Source organism: Tamandua tetradactyla, chromosome 1 (assembly GCF_023851605.1).
Source record: "Tamandua tetradactyla isolate mTamTet1 chromosome 1, mTamTet1.pri, whole genome shotgun sequence".
In the NCBI taxonomy this organism is placed as follows: Eukaryota; Metazoa; Chordata; class Mammalia; order Pilosa; family Myrmecophagidae; genus Tamandua; species Tamandua tetradactyla.
In genome coordinates, this window is record NC_135327.1 from 211435269 (window position 1) to 211454078 (window position 18810).

Here is an 18810-nt window from a genome sequence, read left to right on the forward strand (position 1 = left end):
ACAGAGGCAAGGAAAGATTCTCCCTGAGAACCTCCAGGGAAGACGTGGCCCTGCCAACACCATGATTTGGACTTCTGGCTTTCAGAATTGTAAGAGAATTATTTTTTTTGTTTCAAGCCACCTGTTTGTGGTCATTTGTTGTGGCAGCTATAGTATACTAAATTAAGAAAAGTTTTTCAGAAGTTGTAATGCTCATTAGGAGTGAAGGCTAGTAAGATGACTTCCAAGATAGCCTTGAAGATAGATTTTCTTGTTGAATTTCCCACTATCTTCTGGTGTGTGGTGCCCCAGGTCTTGCAGGTAAAAACACACACTCAAAAAAAAATTACCAAACAACTTGGTTTTGACAGTACATGAGAGGATCAGAGTTCAGAATATGCATTCACAAGGGTAGTAGGGAAAAAAAAATCAGGTATTAATATGGAAGGAAAAATAATAGTCGTATAAACTATTGTGTTTATGCCAGTAAAGCCAGAACATTGTCTTCCTATTGGGAGTCTTACATGAGAACCTAAATAAAAACCAAGAGCATGTTTGTTGACCATGAAATTGAAACAAAGGGAATCGGTTAGCAAATTTTATTATTTAATGATACCCGTGCTAAATAGCCCTAAACATCTATTCTACTATAGAGATTTTATTGCCAATAGTATAAGAATATTAAAAGACCATTTTTTATGTCTCCCCATTTCTGATGTCACTAAAATATCTGTTTCTCTGTGTATTTTTCTTTCTTTTAAATCTTTTTATTTTATTTTTTTAAATAGCAAAAAACACAAAGGAAAAGCAAACATTCCTATTTTGATCATTCTGTTCTACATATATAATCAGTAATTCACAATATCATTACATAGTTGCATATTAATCATCATAATCATTTCTTGGAACATTTGCATCTATTCAGAAAAAGAAATAAAAAGAAAACAGAAAAAAAATGTATATATACCATACCCTAGGTATGAACACTAGCATTTCAAACTATATTTATTTTAACATTTGTTCCCCCTATTATTTATTTTTATTCCATATGTTCTACTCATCTGTTGACAAGGTAGATAAAAGGAGCATCAGACACAAGATTTTCACAATCACACAGTCACATTGTGAGAGCTATATCATTATTCAATCATCATCAAGAAACATGGCTACTGGAACACAGCTCTACATTTTCAAGCAGTTCCCTCCAGCCTCTCCATTACATCTTGAATAACAAAGTGATTTCTACTTAATGCATAAGAATACCCTCCAGGCTAACCTCTCCACTCTGGAGTTTCTCAGCCATTGACAATTTGTCTCATTTCACTCTTCCCCTTTTTGGTCGAGAAAGGGATTTCAAAGGATTTCTCAATCCCTTGATGCTAAGTCTCAACTCATTCTAGGGTTTTTCTCAATCCCTTGATGCTAAGTCTCAGCTCATTCTAGGATTTCTGTTCCATGTTGCCAGGAAGGTCCAACCCCTGGGAGTCATGTCCTACGTAGACAGGGGGAGGGTGGTGAGTTTGCTTGTTGTGTTGGCTGGAAAAAGAGGCCACATCTGAGCAACAAAAGAAGCTCTCTTGGGGGTGACTCTTAGGCCTAATTTTAAGTAGGCTTGGCCTATCCTTTGTGGGGTTAAGTTTCATATGAACAAACCCCAAGACTGGGGGCTCCGCCTATAGCTTTGGTTGTCCACACTGCTTGTGAGAATAGCAAGAATTCAACTTGGGGAAGTTGAATTTTTCCCCATTTTCACCATTCCCCGAAGGGAACTTTGCAAATACTTTTCCACTCACTGATCAAATCACTCTGGGATTCATTGGGGCATCACTCTAGACAAACCAACAAAATCTCATGTTCTACCCAAGGTTCCAAGTACTTAGGGTGTTCAATCAAGGTATAGAAATTTTGTACCATTTAAACATTTGTTGCTTTAGTCTCACACGTAAGTTGAAAATTTTAAATATTAACTGCCATCTATTTTCAGCACCCTGCAGTAATGACATTCCTTTGTTCTTCCACATGCAAAAACATTTTTAAAATTTGTACATTTAGTCACTATCATTAAACATTGCAGGCATTCCTAGATTACACCATCTCAATTTTTATCCTCTATCATTCTTTCTGATTTCATTTATGTCCCCAGCCCTCTACCCTCTATCATTCTCACATTCAGCTTCATTCAGCATTTTAACATAATTGTATTACAGTTAGGTAGTATTGTGCTGTCCATTTCTGAGTTTTTATTGCTTTTCTTTTAATTGATTTTTCCAGTGCAAAACACAAAACCCCCATCTGATTGATGTATTCATTTGTTTGATATGTTATTATGCAGGTCCCCAGTAAGTCTTGCTGGGCTAGGAGAATATGCCTAGTTTTAAGGTTACTTTATATTTTTTCTGCTCTGAGCCATTAAAAGTTAATTTTAGAGTTTAACTTTCAGAGGGCAATTTTTCCCTTTATTACCCAGTTCTTATGGAATACCTTACTATATATCTTCATTGGTTAGTGAGTTGTATTTTCTGACCGCAAAAGTTCAAATGCTTATGACATTATGTTTATCTTTACCCACTGCTAATCAAAATCCAATGTCATTAAATTTCATGGATAAAATTAAATCAGATAGAAAAGATAGCTAACCTTTAGATAAAGTCATTTTAAAGAATTCCAGTAATATGTGAAAAAAATAAGCGAATTAAAATGTAGTACTGCTCTGTTGAGAGAGCTGATAAATGGCCGGAAAAGAAACATTGTCTCTCTAAATTATTCAGTCTTTCTTATTACATATTAAATCAGATATTCTCTGTGCATTTCCTACTTTGAAAGAGAAACTACATCTTACCAGGACAAAAAAACCAAAAACAATTTCAGCTGGAAGACAGTTCATGCCATTTATAGGACATTGTATCTTATTCATAAAAGGACAGATATTAAATACATTATAAAAAACTGAAAATTAAGTTTTTGTTTTCATAGAACATCTTTGGCTGCTGTATTTACTATTTTCTGGCTCAGTAATTATTCTGAATTTACCATATAAAAGACTCTCAATTATAGCTTTAAGATGAAGTGACTACTTAGTATGCATACAGATTGAAAACTCTATTCTTCTATTATAAAACCTTTTATGATGAAAATGTAACTCTAATTTTTGGATTTTAGAAGATGGACATTGTAGTCAGAAAAATTGTTAGACCATGCTCACTGTTCAACCTCTATAAAATGATATTATATTTATTCCTCAAGAAAATTGGTTATCACAGAAATCTACCGGCATATCAAAAAAATATATATATATATAAACTATTACTGTGACATTTTCAGTTAATGGTTAGGCATGGGGATACTGAGATGTGTTAAATCATTAAATGATTATGCATAATTCAGGATCTCCTCAGGGAGTACACATAGAATTTTGCTCCTCCCAGGCTGGCAGTCCAAACAAAATGGTCTAAAGTTCTGGAAACTGTATTTAACTCTAGCCTCACACACATGCCAAAATGTAGACAGACACACATATACAATCTGAGGGCAATCTTCAGTCTATACTCACATTGTAGTTATCAGGGTTATGCTTCTTGAAGACTAAAATTTTTACAAGTAGATTTTATAAATTATTTTTTAGAGATAAATTTAAATATGCTTTTATCAAATCCTAGATGTTGGAAGCTAAAATCTGTGTGTACCTTGCCTGGCATAAGGAGATGATGGTTACATAACCTTCGTCTTTTGGACCTGTGTATCTCATTAATTAATTAGTTATCTGTTGTCAAACAGTGTAAAGTAAACAATCAGAATATAGTAATATAGTAATAGACTTTCATGTATTCTTATGGTTACTGCTGGGTTTGCCCCAATTTCTGATGTGTTGCTCTCTTCCACATTTCTCATTCTTCTACTAGGACCAAAGGGATAGAATGGATATGTCCTTCTCATGGAGATGGTTGTTTTCAAGAGGGTGTCCAAATCTAGTTGTATAAGCAAGTTTCCAGCATCCTCTTGCATCATATTTATTTGGCCAAAGAAAATCCTGTGAATGAGACCAGAGTCAAAGTTGGAAGTCATTTCAATGTTACAGGGCAAAGGGCAAGGATACTTAGGATGTGGGTGACCACTTTCTGGATGCATTTATTCACATCCCTCCCACTTGAAAAATATGCATACACCTAGCCCTAGGACTGCCCAGATCTCATCACATTAAGTTTGGTATCCAGGGCCATTTGTCTCCTCTAGATATAGAGAATTGTGAACTGAAAAATCAAGCTATTTTCCTTGAAAGCACCAAATGTACAATGGTGAGACAGGGACAGGATAACCACAATATATGTTTCCACTTAAAAAGGAAAATAATAGAGCACATGTAGCAATCATTGGTCCATAAGGTTTTTGAAATCCTGGGAGTGATAAGGCTTGGCTCTTCCCTCTGAAATGGCTTCATTGGCTTCTTCTGGAAGGACCTTGGAAAATAAGTCTTTTGCCCAAGTTGTTTACCTTATTCTTACCATGGAATGTTTTGGGTCCAGAACCTCCTTCCATTTTAATAATTTTACTCTATTGTTAGGTAGTACATTTGCCAGAAAAATGACAAACAAACCAGTAAAAAATTACAAGTTAAACATTTTTAGGCTTTCTCCTCTTTTCAGATTTGTGCGCTTCACATGTATGCTTTATGCGTTTGGGTGTAATGTGTCTTTGTGTTTCAATATTTGCAGTTCTAAAATTGCTTTGTGTATATATCAGAGACAATGTCCTTAAAATACTTTGAAACTTTTTTGTTTCAGCTAAGAAGTCTACTAAGTATCAACTTTATTCTTTCCGATGACTTAATGATAAAGATCCTTGATTTTGTCTTTATATTGAATCTGTATTTTAAAGTTGGGCCTATTTTCTCAGCTGGAGAAATTGAAGAAGAAAAACTTTTTTACTTTCTATTCCCAAAAATCCTGGAATATTTTTTAACTCTATGCAATTGTTTCTTTAAATTTGCCTGAAAATTGGTCAAACAATCTATATATAATTTCTTTCTTGAAGTACCTTATGATAAGAAGCTTGTAAGAGATAGAAGATGTTTTCACCATTCTGTCCCCTCTGTAAATCTACAAGATCATTAAGTACATTTAAAAAATTATTTTCCAAGGTAATAGTTCTCAAATTTTGTTTTGTTTTGTTTTGCATGGGCGGGCACTGGGAAATGAACCTGGGTCTCCAGCATGGAGGCGGGAACTCTGCCTGCTGAGCCACCATGGCCTCTTACAGTTTTAACAATATTTTACACCTATCTTACAAGAACTGTCATTTTTTTCAGCACCCTAAAACAATTTCTTCATTATTTTCCAACCTTCTATAAAGTTATTCACAACTTTAGCCTCCAATTGTCAACTTGTCCCAAAGCAAATGCCAAATACTAAGTTTTTGTTATGATAGCATCATTCTTTAAGTATTATTACTATATTATAGATTAATTTCAATACCAGTGCTTCATAAGAAGCAGCCACAAAACCTCAGGGACATGAAATAATAAACACTGATTTAGCTCACAAGTGTTCAAGCTGACAGTTTTGGCTGGGTTGGATAGGTGGGGTTCTCAGATGTCTGGAAATTGACTGTTGCTTGTCTGATCCTAAACGGGCTTAGCTCGATTGACTGTGACAACTTAAATCTGGCTCATTTTTCTTATGCTTTTCTAGGGACCAGTAGAGTATCTTAACTGTGTCCTTTTCTTGAAATGACAGAGGGAAAGAAAAGCTAGGGCAAATCTAGTCACACCTTGTTATTCAAGCTTCAGCTTGCATCACTTTCCTAACATCTCATTAGCCCAAACTAGTTAAGTGGTGAAGCTCAGAATCAGAGTGGGATGACCCTGAAAGGATGAGAATGCAGGAAAAGATTTTAAAAATTCAGGGCCAATTTTATAATACATCACTTACATAAAATCAATTTTAAATTTCTAAATAAAGGCGAATTTGAAAACATAATTGTAGGCCAGAGAAATGAAGTAACAATTAAGTCATATATAACAACTGAAAGTACTATAATAACAAAATACAAACCAATTTCAGAAGTCAGGCGGTAAAGTACAATGTTTCAATGGTACAAAAAGCACCTGAATTTATAACCTTAAATCAAGCAAAGGAGAGAAAAATAAGTGCTTTATCCAATCCTAGTGGCCTTTTTCTTTTTATTAGAAAAGAGAATATTCCTACTTATTCTGCCCTATGGCATAATTTATGAAAGGAGTAAGAGGCAGTCATATACAAGAAAATTGTAACAGAAGTTGGAAATAATATCTCAAAGGAAAGGGAAGCATGCTTCTGTAGCTCATTCAAGGCCAGTATAACTTATGCTTAATGGGAAGATTAAAATTCCCTTTTTCCTTGAATTCATACAGGTTGTCTAGAAACATAGGATCACTTTATGTTGGCCTCCAATTTACAGATGTTATAACAATCCTTCATCAATAGCACATCTACTACAAATATATTTCCTCAATACATAGTCATGAATGAACATAAATTTTCCACTAATGAAGAATTATTCTCATACACTTTTGCAAATCGATACCAAAACAGTGTTTTCCAAATATGTGTACTTAAGTACCCCAAAGTCATAGAAATCATCACTAAGAAAAGTAAGAATTTAAGCCACCTTAAGCTTACTGATTCAAGTAAATATGGAAAACTAGCCTTTCACATATGTAGACGGGCATGAATATATGCATGCTTCCAGAACTTGATAGTAATAAGATGGGACCACTTCTTATCCATCCAACTGGAAATCTGAGACAGCAGATTGCCAGCAGTAGAGAATGCCAGTGACCCAACCAGTTGTTATAAACTGTGTTTAAACAAGAAAAGACCAATATATTGCAATTTTTTGAGAAGGGCAAAATAAATTTCATTTTCATCTTTTAAGAACACAGGCTAAAATAAGAATGCAAACAAAAGTTAAACCAATATGTAGTTCCAAAGTATGAACCAATAGAAAATATATCTTAGCAAATAGTATTTCTTGAAAAAAGCAAAATGTTTAAAGTTATATATTCTAAATATCAACACCTGAAGTGCATATTTTAAGAGCACTGAAGATGATATATTATGTTGCTATTTCTTGAGAAACAGAGGATTAAATATTGATGCCCAATCAATAGGGAAAGCACCTAAGGTGACAAGTGATTTTAGATTGAACTTTAGACAATAATAACGAAGTCCTCTAAAGACCTTGATTACTTGGCTCTAACTACAGCATTTGTTAAAAACAGTTATTATTTTGTAGTTTAGTGAAAACTCAAATATTTGATCCAGCTCTTAGAATATCCTTCTTGAAAGAGTTGAGCTTTTTCATCATTAAAGATAAATTCATGCCCCTTTTCTTCCTTGCAGCATCTGTTTTATGAGAGTGATACCCAGTGTGTGACATGCACTGCAGCCGTGGAGCATATGTCTCTGATAAACAAAAGAAGCACGAATTTGTAATTAACACTAGGATTCCAGACCGTCTTGAAATAAACACAACCCATTAAAAATAAAAGCATCTTATGGCTCTGGAGGTAATAATTTTATAAAAGAGCTATGAAATGGTAAATGCTTCATCATTTTATTTTATTCAAACCCATAGGGATTCTTAAAATGATTCTTTTGTGTGTGTAGTTTTTTCTTTCCTTAAGTGATCTGTGCCCCAGATCCTTACGTTATACTGTCATTAAGATATTCTGTACGAAAACCGAAGAATTGTGAATTATATTCTAGAGGTAACCCCGAATTGTCGCTGTTAGATAAGTGAAAACTGACTCTGAGCATCAACAGTATTCACGGAGAAGAAATTATAAGTAAAGTATTGAGGACAATAAAAATATTTTGAGTTAAAGAGAAACAAAGGGGATTCATTTCATGTGCTTATTTGTTTAGGGAGGCTCGATTTATGGCCCTTATCACCAGTTAGCACCCCAGTAGGTAAGGAAAAGGGGTAATTTTCAACAACTTCATTCAGAGAAATAGAACTACTGGTAAGTTTTGATGAGGGCCAGGGCTTGCTAGATGACCTGCTATGTTGCACTCAGGAACTGATTCACGAAGCAGCATTCAAAAAGAAGAAATATGGGGTTGTGAGAAAAAAATAACTTTAAACTCAATGTTTACAAATACAATTTTGCAAATATTCTCTCTGCCCTATATTGGTTGTACATTAATTGAACGTCTTTTAGAGTAAAGCTGGGGCTTCTTGGAAAAATCCACCTATGGAAAGTAGCTTTGCTCTGTGTGTACTTCCAGCCTATCTTCCCTATGCCTGCACCAAGGATTTTCAATTCGCCTCTCCATCCCCACAATGTCTTAATGTCTTCAGCCAATTCCTTGCAATTTGGGATCTCTGGTTAGATCCTGAGTGACACATACCTCTTCAGGAAAGTGGTAAGGAATCCTTTGATTTTACTATAGAGACAATTGTTGTCTTTGTCCTTTCTTGTAACAGGTGACTGTGAAATTAAATCATCAGTAGGTTAAATTAAGAATCACTTTTGTAAAACTGCAAGTAAGTCTAAATTTTACATTTTTTTTTATTTGAGTATGTGCAAAAATATTTTGTGCCATATTTGTTACACTACGTTTTGTAGGGAAACTCACTGTAATTAAGAGTTAGAAGTCCTATTTCAGTTTGCTTCCTAACCTGGTCACCTTGTGAAAGTCACCACAACTCCCCAAATTTACATTGCTTTATGATTTGTAACATCTACATCAGAGTGTTGTGATAATGATTAAATAAGACAAAATTTGTGAGACTGTTTTGTTAACCACAGACCACTTTATTAATATGACAACAGCTACCTTGACAATGTAGCTTTTGGGAGCTACCTTGCAGATCTCAAAGCCCAGACTTTCTCCTTGTGTTTCTTACTTCTACCAAAATAGGTCCAGCCTTGTGGGAGAACTGGAGAAATAAGAGCAGAATGGAATGTTACTTGGTAGAATTCACTGGAAAAGGAAAACACTTGTTTGTCAAATATAACCATTTCAGCCCTACCATTTCATCGTCTCTATAAATGTATGCACTTTTCTTTGTTATTTTCTGAATATAAGACTCCAAACTGTGAATGTGATTCCATAAGATCACTAAACAACTTGCTTCACTTATGTTCCCCTGTTTCATAATTCTGCCTTAGACTTGCTCTGTCCTATATCTTCCTAATTTTGCTTGTCTATTAAGTCCCTGGAACTTTAGAATTTTCCTCGTTGGTCCATCTCAAGATTTCAAACTGATTTTCAACAGCTACCTGATAACCTAAGTCTAGATTCACTATTTAGATGTAAAACATTGGAAATTAGTATCCCTGTATGACTTACTCAGAAACCACGTGAGACTTTGAGTGCCATCTCTTGTCATGCAGTACCTTTAATTGAGAACCTAAGTTTTCCTCTTGATTAGTAAATAAGGGAATTCCATCAAAGGAAATGATATCTCGGTTGATGTGAGAAATAAAAACCATTTTAAATCTGGGTAGAAATCTAAGAATAGCTTTGCTCTGACTTGGTGAAAAGTGTGAATATCACTTTAGATTTAAAGTTCTCTGATCGTTTGACCAAACCAACAAACACAAAGAAGGTAAATTGATGAAAAGACTTGTGAGAGCAAGGGCCTTGATAAACAAAATATTCAGATCAGAAAGAAAAAAAAAAAAAGACAGGTGAATGAGAGAGTAATCTGGATGGCAGGATTAAACTGGGATGCTACAAAAATGGAGATTGGCTGACATAGAGATTAGAAATGAAACAGTAATGGAAGGATTACTGTTTGTTTAATGGAAGGATTCATTAAAATATACTTGAGAATTGGGTTCGATTCCCAGACCATGCACACACACCCCCATATGTATATATGTATGTGTATATATATATACTTGAGTATAGAAATTATAATTCAATAAAGCATATTATTAATTGCGAAAATATTTCAGCACCTAAATGAGGTCTCATTAATGCTTCGATTTCTTCATTGATTCAGCTAATTTGCTCATTCAAACAAAAACTTGGTATTTGTATATTTGAGATTTGGCTGGAGAAGAATGTAACATCAGACTGCCTAGGTAGAATCTATATAAAGATGTTGACTTTCAATGTGAATAATGGTTATTCCCTATTATAGGGGATTAATAAAGCATAGATTATAACTTGCAGTTGAACTTTAAATATTTACTTGCATATTATTTTGTTTTCTTAGGTAGGACAGCTTAGAATTACTCTGCCAATGCTTTTTCAGATTTCTTTTTGTTTGTATTTGTGTGTGTGTGTGTGTATTTGCTTGGGGGCTCTTGTTCTTTGACCAGCCTTTCCATCAGAACTGAAATTCTATCCTGGATCCTCTTCTTCTCTCCCTCTGTGCCATTTCATCCATTTTTATAAGTAAAATTGCCATATTTATGTTTATTAATCACACATTTTTATTTCCAGAATGCATCTGTTTCCTAAACTCTAAACACGTATACCTAACTGATGACTGGACATCATAATGCTCCATAAGCTACTCAAGTACAACACATTAAAAACAAGATTCCATATCTTCTTCTACTTGTGTTTCCATATCTTCTTCCACTTCTACCAGCATTGTCTAGCCATCCAAGTCAAAAACCTTGGCATGCTATTATTAATTCCCTTACATTCTCTATCATATTTAACATTTGGATTGGATTGTAGCCCCTGCCCAAAAAAATTTATGCTCAAGTCATAACAAGTAGTCCCATGAAGATAAGTTATTCAGAAGTAGGATCTCTGAAGACGTTATTAGTTAATATGAGACCAAGTTGAATTGGGGTGGGCCCTAATTTAATATGATTGGTACCCGTGTAAGAAGAAATTTGGACACAGACAAAGAAAGAAAACAGTCATGTGATAGAGGCAGAGATTGAGTTAGGCCATGGGTTTCCACGCCCTCAAGCCACTGTCAGAATCCTACAGACTTCACAGGAACCATAGCTCTGCCATCACCTGGATTTTGAATTGCTAACCTCCAATTCTATCAGATAATAAATTCATATTGTTTTAAGCCACCTAGTTTGCAGTACAGTACAGTCCATCTCCATGGAGAATGTGTGTCAAAACCTGCCTTGGATGGATAAAATTGCAGATATAAATGAGCAGCAACATGGCATCATACATTGGAGCAGCTTGTTTTACAGTTTGAGGTGCAATAGAAATGGCAACACAAATTTTGTCTTTATGTTTCATCACTTCATGAACTGAAGATTCATTCTTGCCATACGACCTGGTAATTTCCAAATAAAATTTTCTTTCTTTTTCTATCATATCAAGAATCTTTACTTTTTCATTAATGAGAAACACTTCTCAGTTTCCCTTGTGCTTAGAAACACCTCCAGCAACACTGCTGTGGTGCTTCGAGTCATTATTATAGTAATTAAGGGCTTAAACAAAGGCACTGCAGTAAGACCACAAGGAATGCAATCAGTGAGAATACTACAGGCAGACTAGGGAAAAGTTTCACAGGGAGCATGCGTATGGGGACAAAGTAGGGTGAGTCATGTAGTAGGCTGGCAGACTGCACCATGTTGCAGCCTGCATTTGTTTTGGAAGCAGATTGAAACTTACTTTATTTTGTGGAATTTTCCAATTTTTTTCTTTTATTTTTCACCTTGATTAACTAACGGTAACTGAATCAGTGGATACCAAATCAGGGGATATGGGTTATATCTGTACTTTGTGATGGCAGCCCTAGCAGATTAAGATGATATCTAATCAACTCAGCTTTGTATCTGATCTTTCAGGGTGAAGTTTAATTCCATATCAATGGCTTGTACGATTTGATTTCTTCTTAAATTTCTCAGAACACCTCTCAAATTTGTCAAGTTCAATTCTATCCCTCCTACCTCTGTCTTAGCTTATGTCACCACGGCTGTCACCTGCCTCACTACAACCAGCATGACCCTCCTGACTCAGGGTGTTCCCTTCTTCAATACAATTTCTATAACATAGCCAAGATGACATTGCAATTCCAATCTGATCATGCCACTGTCCTGACTGATAACCTTCAAGGGCACCCACAGGGCACAGGGCAAATTGGTTGCATAAGGCTTGCATGATTTGATCCCTAATTATCTCTCCTAACCTGTCTCTTTAAAACTCCTAATATCTCTCAGTTATCACAACCTCTTATTATTTCCAGTCCTTGGAAATTTTACTCTATACTCTGACCAGAATGAATAATACTTTCTTCTCAAATTGCACAATCATGGATTACAGCAAAGAGAGAATTCAGAAATCTGAACACCAATTGCACCTCTGTCCTGGGTTTTGGACTTTGGCACATCCCTCATTCTGGGTCTCAGGTTTGTCACTTGAAATATAAAACTAGATTTGATGATCTGTAAAGTTTATCCCAACTCATAAACTCTATTACTTTTCACAAAACTAAAGGTGACATATTATATTAGATATTTTAAATGAATTAAGTATTTATTTTTCTGATTATAAATTATATATTGACTGGCAGAATTTTGAATAATTACAGTTTTAAAACTCTTACTTCAGTGTCTCTCACAAATATTCAAAAAGAAAACAGTATAAATGGTATAAAGGGCTATTTATTTAAAGGGCTTTCCTCTGAGAACATACATTTGATAATCACATATACTCTTTCCCAATGTATTTTTGAATACTTTTATTCATTCAATTAACATATAGTTTACAGTTTCTTGAATCATGACTTCAATTAAATATAGTTACTTATCTTTTAATACTCAGAAACTACAGATTTTCTTATTTTATTTAGTAACTTTACCAATTACTTAAGTATACTTTGATTGTTATATTGTATCCTATTATCATCTTTCATTTGAATTACCTCAATGGTTAACATGGTCCTCAGTATTTTAAGATATCCTGAAAAATGTGAAATCTACCCACTGGTAATTTAGGTGGAGAGATGGCCTTCTATGCTGATGTATTAGACTCACTAGACTCCAATCTCTAATTACATATACATATATATATATATATATATATACACACACTGTAATATACATATTCATATATAAAATAAAATCCATAGTAACTAAGATCTTCATTGTTTTACATTTAATTCATTAAAATGTTTCTTAAGATATTGACTTTAGTGTTGTCACATTATCTAGGTAACAACATACTTAGGTAACAACATACTTGAATTAAATTGTCCGCAATTTAGGAGAATCTTTTGAAAATTCTATAAAAACATGCACATTTTGATAAGTGGTTGGGAATTTGAGTGTTAAAATGGCAGAAGGGAGTACCCCCTAAAAGTAATGTGACTGAAAAGATAAGCTTTTTTATGAAGCTTCCTTTTATCTTTCCATCATTCCCTTCTGCACGTCTTTGGCTTTAGTAAAGCTGCAGCATGGTCCTTTCTCTGCACAAGCTAAACCAGCAAATGCTCATGCATTTCCACATGTTCTTCTCCTACCAGCAAGTTCTCCCCACTAATATCCTCCTCCTTGGTCACCTCTTACAATTCTGAATTTCAGCCCAAGTTACATGCTCTAGAAAAACTTTCTTGCCTCTTCCCTGTCAACAAGAACAGTATTTAGATCTATTTTGCCTTAGGAATGTTATGGTGGGTTCACTAAAAAACGTGTCAAACTACATAATTAAACTTGCTTGCTTTTTTTTGTGTGCCATGTGGTGGGGTCACATTTCATTATTTTTTCCATGTGAATATCCTGTCGTTGTAACACCACTTGTTGAATTTTTCTTTGCTTATTTGTTTTGCTTATTTGTTTTTTATTTTGGGGGAGAAGTGCATGAACTTGGAATCAAACCAGGGTCTCCTGCATGGCAGGAGAAAATTGTACCACTGAACTACCCTTGAACCCCTTTAAATCTGCTTGCTTTCTGTACCATTTTCTTTATGTCTGCCTCCCCACTTGATGGTTAACTCCACAAAATTAGGGGCTCTGCAGTGGTAGGTTTTTAGCAGCCAACATGCAATAAGATAAAACTTGGTACCAATCAAGTTTGTATATTCTTAAGGGAGTTAGTGACCATATTGCAAATGATTGTATCACAGGATTAAATTATCTAAACCCATTTCACAGGACAAGATTTTTAATACTTTATAAATTCCAAAGTTTTCTCCACAATGCAATACATCTAATATTTTCCTTTAATTCGAGTTCTGCCTTTAATCAAAAAACCATGCACTCTAATGTGTAAAGGAAGATTCTGTCTAATATGATAAGATGAGTGCATTTTTGCTAGTTGCCTTTGGAATTCTATCCAGTGTCCATATTTTCTTTTTGCATGCATACATGGTACACAGACGTATACAACATGTGGTGATCATATACTGAGACACTTCTCTTGATTACAAGGCTTTTGGGATCTCATTTTCTGGAGTACCTCTTTAGAACTACATTCATGACCCCATACTAGTCAGTAGTATAGAGAAAACAAGTTGTGCAATAACAACACATTATTTTTAAAAATGGGAGGGTATTGGTAACATAAAATTAGTAAGCCTTCCAAATAAATAAAAGAACAGGAGGGCTTCATTCACTGAATATCAATAAACATTAGAGACCAAATTGATTAAGGAAATTTGTAAAATATAAAGTGGACTTTTAACAAATATTTTGATAGTAAAATTCTCCTTTCCACAACATAAATATTTATTGAAAACAATTAATTATACTTCATTGTTTTACATGAAGCTAGAACTGAATTATATATATAATTTAAATATGAAATATACGTTAAATAAAAAATACGCATATCCCTTTGATGTGGTTTAAGAAATGGTTGCCTGAAAAATAATTTGTACTTATTTACAAGGTTATACCACAACTGTATACACCTTATGGTGTTCTGCCAAGCTTAATGACCTTTGTTTTGTTCTTTTATCATAAAAATGTTGCTAGAATATTGTAACCACCATGACCAAACTACAGATTTCCTTTGAAACATCCAAGACACACTTATTAGTTGAGATGTTGCAACATGTATTTCATGTAAATTTAAGAGGAAGATTAAATCCATCATCTCGAGATAACATTTGGGATTAATGATTATACGTCACTGAGGCCCTTTGTTATAGAAAAGCATGGATCCTGTAGATTTTCATTGTTTTTTTGCCTGTACTAATTCCTTAACCTTCTGGACAGTTTAAATAAAGAATATTACTTCAGGGATTTATAAATTAACTCTTTGTTATTTAAATGAGAAAAACATAAACATAGTTCATGTGCAGTTTTTCTGGGTAAAACTGGTAAAATCAAGATGTGAGGTGAGTAAAACCCTGAAGAAATATAAAGAGGAAACACTGAAAGGAAAGAAGCAAGGGCAAGTGGTGGAAAGAATGACAAGGGAAGGAGAAGTGGAAGTAGAACAGGGAAAAGAAAGGGGAATAATTAAGGAGAAAGATGAGAAAAGAGAAGAAGGGCCAAAAAGACATACATACAAAGGAACAGAGTCTCAGGAAGGGGAAAGTATACTTAGCAGCTTTAAGTGCTGGGTTTAATTATTTTTTAACTACACACATGCACACACACACACACACACACACAAACACTTGGACTTTTGAGAATAATATTCAACCCCAAACCAAACTTAATACATTATTACTTTCCAATATATTCCCCATTTCTCTCAAAGTCAGTATTCTAACATATTGGTCCGTTGTATACATACATTCATGTGAAAAATCAAGACCTGAACACAAGTGTCTGATTTTGTCCATCCTCCCTTCATCTACCAGTTGAAAAAGTGAGCTCTGCCATGTACTCGCAGAACTTTGGGCAAGTCACGCAAATCCTCTCAGCCTCAATGTCCTCCTCCACAAACACTGTTCTTGTGGACACTAAAAACAGCAACAGCAACCAGAAACAACTGAGTGTCTAAAAGACAGTAAATACAAAATAAATAATATAATGATAAATATTATATTAGTTTTAGTATGATTATTTATGTAAAGCTTGGGATGGATATATATATAGTAAGCATTCAACTCATTATAATTACTAATATTATTATAAAACCATAAATATATATCATTAACAAAACATAAGTCTCAATTTCAATTCAATATTCAATATTCAAAACAAAGACATTTTCATTAAAATCAGAAATAGGGCAGTGCGCAGAGCCCATATGTAATTATATTTCAGTCAAAATCCCAAATGGCTTTTATTTTGGAGCTAGACAATATAATTACACATTTCTTCTATGATAATAATATACCATAATAAAAGAAATACCAAAGAAGGATAATGAGAGAGGAATTTTACAGCCTGATATTTCACAAGCTATAATAAATTTTAAAGCAGTATTAATTCAAGAACAGACATATCTATGGTCAAGGATAGAAATCCTAAAATAGATCCACTTAAATGAATATTTAAATATAAAAGTGAAATTTCTCCCAATTTTATATATATTTTGTGACGAGGTAAGAATTTTTTTCAAATTCGTTAAATGAAAAGATGGGTAGAATTGAATACATAAATATACATAACATTTTTCAATCACACAGGCAAATATGAAAACACATTTTAAAATGGGGAAATGTTTGCAACTCTCATAACAAAAATAGTTTGTGCCCTTATATGTGATAAGCTTTTACAAATTATCAATTAAGAACAGCAACAACAAAAGCAAGAAAATTTTGAAAACTGCAAAAGCTAGATTTAAAAAAAAATAGCTACTTAAATATGAAAAGGAAATATTCAACTTTATTTTCTGAACTCAACTGAATTTTGTCCAAGAGAGGGTTGTTAAAACTTATAAATTTGATTTTTGTTATGTGATCATTTCTTTAATTCTGTAATTTTTGCTTCACTTTTTTTGCGTAATCATCATCATGATCATTTCTTGGAACATTTGCATCTATTCAGGAAAAGAAATGAAAAGAAAACAGAAAAAAATTCATACCTACCATACCCCCCACCCCTCCCCCTCTCTGATCACCAGCATTTCAATTTATTTTAACATTTATTCCCCCTGTTATTCGCCTTTACTCCATATGTTTTACTTGCCTGTTGATAATGTAGATAAAAGGAGCATCAGACACAAGGTTTTCACAATCACACAGTCACATTGTGAAAGCTATATCATTATACAATCATCTTCAAGAAACATGGCTACTGGAACACAGCTCCACATTTTCAGGCAGTTCCCTCCAGTCTCTCCACTACATCTTGACTAGCAAGGTGATATCTATTTAATGTGTAAGAATAACCTCCAGAATAACCTCTCGACTCTGTTTGGAATCTCTCAGCCATTGACTATTTTATCTCATTTCACTCTTCCCCCTTTTAGTCAAAAAGGTTTTCTCAATCCCCTGATGCTGAGTCTCAGTTCATTCTAGGGGTTTTCTCAATCCCTTGATGCTGAGTCTCAGCTCATTCCAGGATTTCTGTTCCACGTTGCCAAGAAGGTCGACACCCCTGAGTGTCATGTCCCATGTAGGCAGGGGGAGGGTGGTGAGTTTGCTTGTTGTGTTGGCTGGAGAGAGGCCACATCTGAGCAACAAAAAAGTTTCTCTTGGGGGTGATTCTTAGGCCTAATTTTAAGTAGGCTTGACCTATCCTTTGTGGGGTTAAGTTTTATATGAACAACCCCCAAGATTGGGGGCTCTTGTTTCACATTTTTGTAATTGTGTGTATACAAAATTATATATGCTATATATACTTGGCACACTTGGGACTTCTATAGTTAAGGAATACTCTACTTTTTTGCATCAGCATAGATAATTTATTGTAAACTCTCTAATATCATACAGAAATGAGCTTGACAATTCATACAGGAGTATTTGGCAATGAGGAAGCCACGTGTTAGGGAGGGAGAAGAAAGCCTAATTTGTGAAGACAAGTTGCTGAGAGGCAGACTTCATGTCATGGCCAGCTGGTGACCACTTCTTAGTCAACTTTGTTACTTCGGGCAGGAGGGAGCTGGGACAGGCTGAGAATCTGCATTTTCCTTTGGCCAGTATACCCCCAGGTTTCTATCCCTTCCTCCTGCTTCTTCATTTGTGGGCCTGTGCAATGAGGGAGGTGTGGGGAGGTAAGAAGCTCTCTAGCTGTCAGGCCTGTGGACTTTACCAGCTGAGCATGGGATCACCAGTCTAGTCTTTGGCCAGGGATATTCTCCAAGGTCTTGGGCCTTCACTGTTGTATCACCAATCAAGTCAGGATGAGGGATGAGGACTTGCCCATGGGGGGCTGCCTTTCCTCTGTGATATCCAGGAGCTACTGCATGTAAGAGGAGGTGCTAAGTAGGATGTGGCCTGTGACTTGCATGCTGTAGAGGGCCCAGCAGAGAGCTTCCTTTATGATGCACTTGGCCCTCAAATAGAGCATTTCATAGGAGAGGAATTGCATACCATAGAGAGTCACCCATACATTCAGACTGCCAATGAAATCCCGAAGGTGCAACCTGTTCAGATCAAAGGTCACATTGACCATGTCAATCTTCTTGACATGCTTATAGGAGAGGGAGAGTTGATATCTATTCCCCCGCTCTGATAGGGGCTGCCATTTTTGCCTCTTTTGGAGCGCCATGAACACTGCCCACTCTGCCAAAGCTTGGAAAATACTCTTCTGTCTCCACAGTTGTGCCATCTTTCACCAGGAAGAAGGGCTTGCCTGCCAGCATCAGTGTGTCTCAGACCTTGGTGAGGAGGTCCTCAAGACTGTGAGCCATGATGTCCTTCCACACACTGTGGTCTGCACTTTTCCAATGCAGGGCTGGGCTCTGAGGGCCTCTGCACTGGGCTTTGATAATAACTGTTAAGCACCAAAGTGTCCTTTTCCACATTTTACTCAGAGACGGACATGGGATAAAGAAGGCTGAAAGACGTTGTGGT

General features: G+C 35.1%; 1 pseudogene; it reads right to left on the reverse strand.

Annotated features, from left to right (window-relative positions):
* Window positions 1-18193: 18193 nt before the first annotated feature.
* LOC143687982 (lipid transferase CIDEC pseudogene) lies at window positions 18194-18565 on the reverse strand (annotated as a pseudogene).
* Between the last annotated feature and the right edge of the window lie 245 nt (window positions 18566-18810).